We start from the raw sequence: 12,672 nt of genomic DNA, 5'->3' as shown, positions 1-12,672 counted from the left end.
CCAGCATTTACTAATTAGGTTTTACCTACTTAAATTCTCCTGGCAATTTCCCTTGGCCACTGTGTTCTTCACACTCTGCCCTAACCTGTTTTGTGTGTAGCCTGCCTTTGGGCTCTGCTCAGAAATTTATACCTTTTATTTCTAAAGAAGCCTTTAATAAAGTATTGGTATATGTATTCTTTAGTTAATAATTTATTGTTGATTATAAGAGCAATTCACATTCTATAGAAAATACAAAGAGAAAAATTATTTTCATCCTACCACCAAGCATTTTAGTGTGTTTTAGTCTAGTTTTTTCCCCCCGGGTTTATGTATTTGTGTAGGGGTGGAAGAGAAATAAGTGTGAAGATTATTTTTTTCTTTTAATGAGAATCCTTTCAAATTTGCTACTGGTCACTAGTAATTTTTAAAATTTTCCTTTCGAAAGAATTTTAGAACCACAGAAAAGTTGGAAAGATTGTACAGAGGTTCTCATATATCCTTTACTCAGTTTTCTCTAATGCTAATTTTATATAACTATGATATATTTTTCAAAACTAAGAAATTAACACTGGTACAATATTATTAACAAAACTACAGGCCTTATTTGGATTTTGCCAGTTTTTCCACTGATGTCCTTTTTCTGTTCCAGGATCCAATCCAGGATACCATGTTGCGTTCTAAAAGAACAGTTTTGTCCTTTTTTCTGTTTAACTTTATATCATGAACATTTTTCTTTATCATTGAATATTCTTTAAACAATGCTTTTTAATGGCCCATAAAGATACATCAAATGGATAGATAGATGTACTCTGATGTAACTATTTCTGGCTAACTTTATTTATTTTGGCATTTTGTGAGGGTGGGGAGTATTAGAAAACACATACATACGTCAAACATTTTTATTAGTGGTGTATTTGAATTAGGTGAGTTTAATGCTAGATTGTAACAGTAATTTTGAATGCATTGCTCTAAAAGTAAAAAATAATCAAGTTTATTTTCCTTTGAGGGTATGCTTAAGAACATTTTAGATTGAGTTAAATGCAACAACTGATGAGCTATTCATGAAGCAATTTGTTTTGAGGGTTATTTAGAGTTGCTTGGCATTTGGCTTCACTTACTTTGTACAGATTTTGTGTGTGCGTGTGTGTGCATTTGTACATATGTCTACACAGTATATAGGCTTTTAATGTGAATCTAGCAATTAGCATCATAACCACCTGAGTTTAGAAATACACATTTATTCTACTTATACACTTGTATGTTGTTTTGAAAATTATTCTTTTATTTGTTTCTATTATCCTAAATTAATGTTTATTTAGTTCTAAGTTAAACATATAAAAAGCAAAGATGCCTAGAGATTTTCTTGCATGTCCTGTATTGTTTTGTTGATTGTTATAGTTTGACTGATATTGAATAAGTTGTATATTTAACATGAAGTGTAAAGTTAGAGTGGCTTGGTTTAGTATTTCGTTGTTTTAAAGTATAAAGCTGGGACTGGCCCAGTGGCTCAGGTGGTTGGAGCACTTGGAACACGGTGCTCCTAACGCGGAGGTCGCCGGTTCGATTCCCACATAGGCCAATGAGCTGCACCCTCTACAGCTAAAATTGTGAAAAAAAGCTCTCCCTGGGGCTGGGCTGCTGTGAGCAGCTGGAGGTTGGCATGAGCTGCCATGGGCTGCTGGGTGCTGCTGTGCACTACCGGTTGCTGCCAGGAGCAGCCGGTGTGGCCAGCGTGAGTGGCCAGCAGCCCGTGAGAGCTGCTGTGAGCTGCTGTAAGTGGATGACCAACGACCGGCGACTGACTGACTCCCTCAGCCAAGGGTGGGGGGAGCACAAGGCTTATAATACCAGCATGGGCCAGGGAGCTGTGTCCTACACAACTAGACTGAGAAACAACGGCTTGAACCAGAGTTGGGGGTGGGGAGGCGGAAGAAAGGGGGGAATAAAAAAAGAATAAAGCCACGAAGCCGAATGCTTTTCAAGAACTACGTGTATTAGGTGTGCCATACTAAGGAAAATACTGTAAAATTTATTCTTGGGTTTTACTTCGTACTGTTGCTCAGTTTATTAAAATCTTACAAGTTAAATATTAATTATACTAGAGTTCAGTCCTTGCTAGTGGACTAGTGTCTATTAGTAAATTTATAAACTAGAGCTTTATTATGAGGGGATAAGCAATCATTTGTTAATTTGACACAATTATATGGATTAATATATAGAAATAATAACTGAGTTAAGAATACAAACATGGGATTTCAATGTATAATACCTATAGAAAATAGAACGCGCTATCTTCGTAAGATCGAATATACTCATTCCAATTTTAAGAGTTAATGATAAATGCTTTCTGGAGAATGCTTGTACTTTTCTGCTGTCTTAAAATCACTTTTCTTCTTTTTATGGTGCACTCTGCAAATTTTTAGTGGAGAGAGCTCCGTGGTCTGTCAGACAGGATGTTCATCACACACACACTAAAAGAATGTTCATCACTTTGTTACTGGAGGAGGGTATTTGTTTTCCTTGTACATATTTTTATATTGCAACATAAAGCACTAAACTAAGAGTTTCTTTGAGAGTTCCCAAAGCTGATGATATTTTTCCCTGGGATTGAAGGTGCCGGGATTGTTGCCATTGGTACTGATTACATTATTGAATTAGCTAAGGCAGAGTGACTCATCTGCTGGGTTTGCACATCTGTAGATGTGCTTTTCTATCCTAGGGCAGAGATTATGGGCACCTGACTTAATTGTATAAATTTTATCACCAGTGTTTCTGGGTATAAGTATGTTCCAAGGTTATAGGTGATGCTAAGATTGAATTATGACAAGTATTATTAAAGGTAGAGTTGTGTTTTATGTCATCTTCCAAGTTTTCTCTTGTTTTATTTTTAGCAAGCCATTTAGCACGATTTTCTCAGTATTTGCTAAGTACACACAATTGTTGATTGATAGATTGTTAGATGGTAGATAAAGATTTAGATACAGATATGGATTCTTTTATTTCTGTTCCTAAAAGCCAAAATGCATGACTGAAAGTGATTTTTGTCAAATTCATTGTGAAATACGAGGTTAAAGTGGGTGACTTTTTTTAGGTCTGGAAGGGGTATTAAGTCATCATCCTACAGTGACACTCACTGCAGATCCATAGGCAGTTGGGAGAATGTTTGTGTTTATAGATGGATGCTGTGACTTACAGGTTAGACTTTGGGCATCATAGACACTAAAACACCATTAATTTTATTCCTAGGAGTTAGAAGTTCTTATATGTACTATAGATTTTCTGACTCTATAACAAAGTATTTTGGTGGGACATTAGTAGTGGCTTTCAGCTTATAAAGGAAAAAATGAATTGCCCTCAGTAGTGCAAACTGGCCCTTCACGAAATGGCACCAGCCTACCTTCCCACTTATCTCCTAATGTTTTCCCACACATACACTACATTCCAACTATAAGGAACCACTTGCTGCTTTTGGAACAGGCCATGTTCTTTTAGACCTCTGTGCTTCTGCGTGCACTCTTCTTGATCTGGATTGCCCTTGTGCTAGCAAACTCCCATCCATCTTTTGGGACTTGACCTAGAGGTCACCATTCCCAAGAAGTCTCTCTTGTCACTTCTCTCTTTTCCTTCTGCTCTGAGTTAAATGTTCTGATGGCCCTGGCACAGAGGTCTTCAACTCTGCCGTGTATTCATTTTCCCATCTGTCTCCCTCTCTAAACAGTAAGTTCCTTGGAATCAGGGACTGTGTTTGTTATCTTTATTTCTAGCATTTAACTCAGTGCCTGGCAAAGAGAGTTGGTGCTCAGGAAATACTGGTTGAATGCTTCAATGTGTAGATAGAAAAATGAATGAACTCATTTTTTATTCTCTCCTTAATATTGATAGCTTTTATAAATCATTTTTATCTACTAAGTAACCTTTTGCTAGTTTAATTCAAACAACTGTGTCTTAAATACAGAAATGTTACTTTATTAATATTTTAGATTTATCCATAAGAAAATGAATTGATGGCAGTTTAAATAAACATAAACATGTACTTAATCTTTCTTGATTATCCTGGTTTTAATTGTTTCTTACAGAGAAAACAGAAATGAGAGGAATCTGGTTTAAATTGCAGTACAAGGAATTTAGGTTAGACATAAAGAGTTTCCAGAAAAATAAAGTACCAGATACTGAAGTGATTTATAATTAATGTAGTTTTTTTTTTTTTTTTTTTTGAGTAAAAAAAATGGATGGAGGGTTATGAATTGCAAACTGGATCACACACATTGCTCTTAGTAGAGAACCTAAAGGGAGAAAAATCTATTAAGGAATATGCAAGTACAACCATATTGATGGATAGATGCTTAAAAATAGTTGGGTACTTTTTTGGTTTTGTGGGTACATTTGTACTTTAAATGTTCAGCTAACAAGAAAACTATATTGCAGGTGTCCTTACTTTTCACAGGATGGCTCCAGTCTAGGTGACTAGCAGAATGTACTAAGAAATCTCCCTCCTTAGCTTTTTTCTTTTTTTAAACTCTTCCCTATAATAATATAAATAATGAAAAATCTTTAGCAGTGTTAAGAATAAACAGAAAACTAATATGTACCAATGAAGACCTACCGAATAGTTTAAAAACAACGCAGCCAGACCATTGACACAAAGAACAAGGTTTTTGAATGCCATTCTCTTGATTGTTTTAATGTAATTAAATATAGCGGTTAACTGTGCCCAACTTTTCGAGTTATATTGCTGTGCTTCTAACTATAGATAGTCTGTCCTGGCTATATTTGAACAGAACTACTGTAGTGTAGGCCAAATTCACCCTCAGTGCTAGTGAACTGAAAGAGCAAATATACCTTCCTGAGCACCAAATTTATAATCACACTCATGAATAGAGTTCAGTGTTCTCTCTGCTTGTCAGTCTGCAAGAATCATATTGGAATAATTTAGGACAGCTTTACTAAATTTATTAATGTAACTCTTGTTATGAGGATGGTGCTTAAGTTCTAGGATTTTGTGCTCACAGTGCAAAAGACTCCTTTGTGATCGAAGAGACAGGATTTTACCGGTAGTGGTGATATAATAATGCATTGTCTTTTTAAACACTATATATTTTTCTAAATGTCTTTATAGCCCAGAATTTATTTTCTTTTCACAATACCTCTGAAAAATAGGTGTCTTAATCTTGTAAATGAGGAAATTGAGGCACAGAAAGGTTCACCAACTGCCAAAAGCATACAACATTGTTTTAAAATAAATAATTGTTATTATTAAAATAGCTAGCATTTACTAAGTGATTACTATATGCCAGGCACTGTTTTAAGCTTATTACATATATTAATTATTAAAACTTTGGACTGTGGACTCATCTGGATTTAATTTTGGCTCTTCCTCCTATCAGCTACTAACCTTGGGAAAGCTACTGAACTTCAAGCCTTGGTTTCCTCATTTGGAACACAGAAATAGTGTACCTACATCATAAGGTGGTTGTATGGATTGAGATAATCCAAATGTATCTGTGTCTGGCATGCAGTTAGGGCTTTAAAATCAGTTTGCTGTTGAAAAATACAGTGTTAGTAGACAGTATTTGGGTTAATTTTTAGCTTCCTGATAATTTTCCCGGTAAAACCATTGTATTCTTCTTGAGTATAGGATCATAGTTATATGATTCTGCTGTATATACCCATTTTATAGAAAACCATCCACATTACAAGATTATAGCTCTATATGGTGGCTATAACTACCTCTTACCTTTCACTATCTCCCAATTACTTTTTGGTTCTAAGCCTTCTACTAGTGGGAAGAAACAGAATAGATTTAAGGAGTCACGGAAAATATCTAAGGTATTCATGTTCCAAAATTAGTGGCAGGACACCTGGAGTCCATTTGGGTTATATTCATTCCAGGAGTGCTGTGATATATCAGTTATTTGGAACTCAGAATGTATTTTCTTATATAAAGTATCCTTTACAATGAGGCACATAAAGTCTTTAAATCTGTGATATAAATGACATGCTGGATATTTACACTGAAAAAATACAAGGGGAATTCTGAAAGCTAGTACTATTATAAGAAAGGTCTGTAACAGCACTTTTTTTTTTTCTGGTTTAATGTTTTAAAAAATTAAAGTACATTTAAAGAAAAAATCCTTAACTGAAAGCTAGCATTATAACTTTGGTTTGTAACTCTTTTTGTTTTCTGAATAATTTGGACTAATACATTTAAAACAATTCTTTGTGTTTTGTGGCACACTGTATAAAGATGTAGTTTTGTGATAATAATTGAAAGGAGTGGGGAAAAGAGCAGAGTTTTTTTAATGCTATTGATGTTAAGCTGGCATAAAGTCAAGAGGAAATAAGAAAGGAATTTAAACACGACAAAAAATTAACTGAACAAAAAGGAAGACAGGAAAGAAGAAAAGGAGGGACCAAAAAAAGCTTAAGGCACATAGAAAACAGCAAAATGACAGAAGTCCTTCCTTCAGTAATTACTTTAAATTTAATAGATTAAACTCTCCAATCAAAAGGCAAGATTGACAGAATGGATAAAAACTTAATGATCCATCTATATGCTGTCCACAAGAGACTCAGTTGAGATCCAGAGACACAAATAGATTGAAAGTTAAAATACAGAAAAAGATATCACATGGGAATAATAACCAAAACAGGGCAGGGGTAGCTATACTAATATCAGACAAGATAGACTTTTTAAAAGGTTGCAAGAGACAAAGAACATTATATATTAATAAAGTGTTCAGTAGAGCAAGAAGATATAACAGCTATAAACGTTTACATACGTAATGACAGATCATCAAAATATAGAAAGCAAAAACTAACACAAAGGGAGACATAGTTCTACAATAATAGTTGGAGGCTTTAATACTCTACTCACTATAATGGATAGACTAACCAGACAGGAGATAAATAATGCATCAGAGGACTCAACCCAGTGGACCAACTAGATCTAACAGGCATACACAAAACACTCTATCCAACAATAATAATGTATACATTTTTCTCAAGTGCACTGGAGACATTTTCCAAGGATAGACCTTATGTTAGGCTATGAATTAAGTCTTAATAGATTTTAAAAGGTAGATAATTATACAAAGTATCTTCTCCAACCATAAAGGGAGGAAGTTAGAAATCAAAGCAGAAGGAACTTCACAAAATTGTGGAAATTAAACAATATACTTTTAACCAGTGGATCAAAGAAGAATTCAAAAGGGAAATTAGACAATTATATAGTGATAAATGAAAATGAAAACAAAACATGCGAAAACTTAAGGGACACAGAGAAAGCAGTGCTAAGGGGGAAATTTACAGCTATAAATGCTTAGGCATGTATTAAAAAACAAGAAAGATTTCAAATCAACAACCTAACTTTATAACATAAGGAACTAGAAAAAGAAGAACAAACTAAAACCAAAGCTAACAGAAGTAAGGAAATAATAAAATTTACAGCAGAGATAAATGAAATAGGGAATAGAAAAATAAGAGAAAATCAATGAAACCAAAAGTTCATTCTTCAAAAAATTCAACAATGTTGACAGATATTTGGCTAGATGAACTATGAAGAAAAAGAGGAAAGACTCAAATTACTTAAATCAGAAATGTAAGTGGGGACGTCACTACCGATTATCTCAATTAATGCAGAAAAAGCATTTGACAAAAATTCAATACCTTTTCATCATGAAAACACTAAAAAAAACTAGGAATAGAAGGAATCTACCTCAATGTAATAAAAGCCATATATGAAAAACTCATAATGAAACATCTTACTTAGTAGTAAAAGACTGAAAGCTTTTTCGTTAAGATCAGGAACAAGGTAAGGATGCCCACTTTCACCCACCTTTTTAAAAAGTGTAGTACTGGAAATTCTAGCCAGCGCAGTTAGGCAAGAAAAAAAAATAGAAGGCATCCAAACTGGAAAGGAAGAAGTAAAAGTATCTGTTTGCAGATGATATGGTCTTATATGTGGAAAACCTTAAAGATTCCACAAAACAATTTTTTAGAACTAAAATGAATTAAAGTAGCAGGATATAAAGTCAACATGAAAAATTAGTTGCATTTCCATACACAATGAATAATCTAAAAAGGAAATTAGGAGAACAATTTCATATATAGTAGCATCAAAAAGAATAAAATACTGAGGAATTAAGTTAACCAAGGAGGTGAAAGCTTGTACAATGAAAACTAAAATATTGCTGAAAGATATTCAAAATAAACATATTCTATGTTCATGGGTATAGAAGATGTAATATTTTTTAAATGTCTGCTATCCAAAGAGATCTACAAGTTCAATGCAATCACTACCAAAAGCCAGTGATTTGCTTTTTTTCCCCCCAAAATAGAACAACCCATCCAAAATTCATATAGACTCTCAAAGGGACCATACGTAGCCAAAACAATCTTAAAAAAGGAGAGCAAAACTGCACAACTCACACTTCTATTTGAAAATGTACTACAAAGCTATAGTAATCAAAACAGTGTGGTAGCATAAAGATAGACTTATAGATCAATGGAATAGAATAGAGAACCCAGAAATAAGCTCAAAATCCTCATGGTCAAAACCCTCATGGTCAAATAAGTTTTGACAATGTTGCCAAGACCATTCAATGGGGGAAAGTACAGTCTTTTCAACAAATGGTGATGAGGAAACTGGATATCCACAGGCAAAAAAATGAACTTTAATCTTTACCTATTACCACATACAAAAATTAAAATCCATCAAAGATCTAAGTGTAAGGCATAAAACAATGCAATTCTTAGAAGAAAACGAAGGACAAAAGTTTCTCAACTTTGGATATGACAATGCTTTCTTAGGTATGACTCTAAAAGCACAGGCAATAAAGGCTAAAATAAACAAATTGGACTTCATGAAAAATAAAAAAAATGTGTACATCAAAAGACTATCAACGGAGTGCAAAGGTCAACTCACAGAATGGAGAAAATATTTGCAAATCATATATTTGATAAGGGTTAATATCCAGCATATATAAAGAACTTCTAAAATTCAACCACAGAAGAACCTGATTTCAAAAATGTGCCAAAGACTTGAATATACATTTTTTTAAGGAAGACAGATGAATGGCCAATAAGCACATGGAAAGATGCTCAACATCACTAATCACTAGGGACATGCAATCAAAACTACAATGAGATACCACCTCACACCCATTAGGATGGCTAATAAACAAACAAACAAATAAGAAGCCCCAGAAAACAACAAATGTTAGCAAGGATGTGAAGAAATTGGAACCCTTTTGCATTGCTGGTGGGAATGAAATGGCATGGCTGCTGCAGAAAACAGTGTGGTGGTTCCTCAAAACTTATTAATGGAATTACCGTATGATACAGTAAAATACCACTTCTGAGTCAATATCCAAAAGAACTGAAAAGAGGTCTCGAAGAGATATTTGTACATCCGTATTTGTAGCAGCATTATTCACAACAACCAAAACGTGGATAAATGTCCAACAACAGATGAATGGATAAGCAAAATTTGGTATATATATACATGGTGTGATAAAATATGGTGAATGTTTAAATCCAAAAAAAATTATTGCAGTAAAAGACACATTGCCATTAATCCCCCTCAAAATAATCGCCCTCGCTTCAAACACACTTATCCTATCGTTTTTGCCATTTTATGAAGCAGTTCTGGAAGTCCTCTTTCGTGAGTGTTTTTAGTTGCACTGTCATGGCTGCTTCAATGTCCTGAATTGATTTAAAACGTTTACCTTTCATGGTCATTTTGACTTTGGGGAAGAGCCAGAAGTCACACGGTACCAGATCTGGTGAATAAGGTGGTTGAGGACACACCGTATGTTTTATTTGACAGAAATGGCCATGAAGCGATGTGTAATACAGAGCATTGTCATGATGGAGGATGATTTTACGGCACACTTTAAAACACACCTTCTCTCAACTTCTCTCAGCTCACACCTGACTGATAGGAACAAGTTGAAACTTGTCACTGTTACTAAGGTTCGACAGGCCACTTTCTGTATTGCAAACCCCTGCCTTTCTGTTGGATGGCACTTGGCAGCAGCATTCACCATAATTTTTTATCACACCTCATACAGTGGAATATTATTCAACCTTAAAAAGGAAAAATTCTGACATGCTACAGCATGAATGAACTTTAAGGTCATTATGCTAAGTTAAGGCAGGTACAAAAAGATAAATACTGTATGATCTCACTTGTGTGAGGTATCTAGAGTAGTCAGACTTATACAAACAAAGTAGAATGGTGGTCGCTAAGATTTGGGGAGCGGGAAAGTGAGTTGTTTAATGGGTATAGAGTTTCAATTTTGCAAGATGAAGATGTTCTGGATATTGGTTACACAACAATATTGAATCTGTTTAACAATACTGAAATTATACTTAAAAGACCGTAAATTTTATGTTATGTTTATTTTACTACAATAAAAGTAGGAAAAAAAAAAAGAAGGTGGGACAGAATAAAAAGTTTCCAAAGATTCCAATGGAGGCTTTTTAATATTTTCAAGAGCTTTATAGGTTGGTACATTGATTCTTTAATGTATTTTGTTTCAAAACTTAGGACTTTTCCTTGATATAAGGTTTTGGATGGATTACTCTCATTCTCTTAATAATTTTTACTATGATTAATCTATGATTGAACTAATTTTGGGATAGGAGTTGTGGGATGCTTGTAAGTGGAATGAATAGAGAGGAAGAGAGATTTTCCTGAGGTAATTGACTAAAATCTCTTAAAAGAGGAATAGGAAAACAATATATATTTTCATATAAGAGAAATGGATTATGGTACAATTAGCTGGACAGTTTTACAAGCTAGAGACAAAGCATGATGTGTGTTAAGCTTCTAGAGGAAAGAAGGGTGTGTTAAGGAGGAGACATTGGGTTGCTGCCCACCGTAACGTGCGGTGTAGCAGCAGCTTATGAGGGACATAAGCAAATACCTAGCTGGACCACTGATTTTATAGATAGGTTTGAAATCCAGAATTGAAATTTTTGATTGAATGCATGTTCATGGTTTTGGAAATGTTCGTTTTGGATATCAATCATGTTTGTTAACTCTAGTTAACATATAGATTAAAATGAGACTATTTACAAAATCCCTAACATAATGCCTGATATGGTGTAGCTATTCAGTAAATGTTAGTGCCTGTGTTTGAGTGAGTTTGACTTTTTTCTGTGCTTGTAAAAAGTGAATAAATTGACAGAAAAGTTTCAAAACGATATTGAAATCTCTTGAAACTCTAGGTTGTAATCGATTGCTATAATTTATATTGTACTGTGACTGTGGTATGCTTATTCCTACGGACTGTTTTATGATCACTGGCTCCTCTGATTTGGATGTGGGCGGTCTTGTAGAATAGGAAAATACAGAGGGGGGGATTCTAAAGAGAGTCACCTCTTGGAGGAGTGATGGTGAGATTTAAGAAAAGTGACTGGAGGTGGGTTAACCTGCCACTCGCTAAAAGAGGGTTTTAGAGCTGGAAAGGAACTTTTGGAGGTTATTTAGTCTAACCTCTCATTTTTATGGCTGAGGAGATTAAATATAGACAGGTGGTTTGTCCAGTGTCATAACTATGGTGGAGAAGCTAGAATCAGTGGCTTCTAAAGGTCCTAATATCCAAACATCATAGAACTCAGACTATTACGTTTTTACTTTTTCTTTTGAAAAGGCCATGTTAAAGATAACATCTATACATTATATTAATTTAAAAAATGCATCTTATATATTAAACAGTTTTAATTAAATTTTTAGAGGTTTGAGTTTAAATAGAGAATTGAACTAACAGTGTTGCCTGATGTCTCATAAGGAAAATTATTTTAAAAGAAGTAAGAAATTGTCCACTTTTTTCTACTATTTCTAGGCTAAGTCATCAAACAAAGAAAACATGGTATTTTGAAGTATGAGTCAACTCCTGATGCTGCAGCAGAGGCTAAGAATATTAATGGCCAGATCTAGGTAAGTTGAATTTTACCTTTAAAAAAATAATTAAGTCCACAATTATATTTTTTAAACCAGAGATTTTAGTGTTTCTTTTTTTTAATGTATACAATTTAATTTTTATTTTTTTAAAGCTTTTGCTTAAAATATAGCTAACATACAATATTACATTAGTTTCAGGTGTACATCATAGTTATTCAACATTTATGCCTAAAGTAGTTATCACCATAAGTCCAGCAACCATCTGACACCGTGCCATGCTATCACAGTATTATTGACTATATTCCCTATGCTGTACATTACATCTCCATGACTGCTGTATAACAACCAATTTGTATTTCTTAATCCCTTCCCCTTTTTGACCAACTCCCAACACCCCCTCCCATCTGGCAGTCATCAAAATGTTCTCTGTATCTGAGTTTGTTTCTGTTTTGTTTGTTTGTTTATTTTGTTCTTTAGATTCCACGTATTAGCAAAATCACATTTCATCTGTCTTTCACTGTCTGACATACTTCCTTCAGCACAATACCCTCCAGGTCCATCCATGCCACCACAGATGGCAGGAACCCATTCCTCTCCAGGGCCGAGCAATATTCCATTGTATATATGTACCACGTACTCTTCATCCATCCATCCATTGACAGACATCCAGGCTGCCTCCATATCTTGGCCATTATAAACAGTGCTGCAATAAATAATATGGATGCACATATCTCCTCGAAGTAGCATTTTGGGTTTCTTCAGATATATACCCAGAAGTGGGA

The 12,672-nt window shown here is 34.4% G+C and overlaps 1 protein-coding gene across 5 annotated transcripts in view; it reads left to right on the top strand.

Moving 5' to 3' along the window:
• The window catches only part of FRS2 (fibroblast growth factor receptor substrate 2), a 100,884-nt gene that overhangs the window by 71,061 nt on the left and 17,151 nt on the right, over positions 1-12,672 (top strand). For all 5 annotated transcript variants that reach the window (XM_019748980.2, XM_019748978.2, XM_074325432.1 and 2 more), the window contains one exon: positions 11,832-11,926. The gene's annotated coding sequence lies outside the window, so the exon portion shown is untranslated. The remainder of the gene's footprint in view (positions 1-11,831; positions 11,927-12,672) is intronic.

This window comes from Rhinolophus sinicus, linkage group LG02, assembly GCF_036562045.2.
Source record: "Rhinolophus sinicus isolate RSC01 linkage group LG02, ASM3656204v1, whole genome shotgun sequence".
Classification (NCBI taxonomy): Eukaryota; Metazoa; Chordata; class Mammalia; order Chiroptera; family Rhinolophidae; genus Rhinolophus; species Rhinolophus sinicus.
Note: the sequence above shows the minus strand (reverse complement) of the source record. Positions and strands in the feature narration are given on the sequence as shown.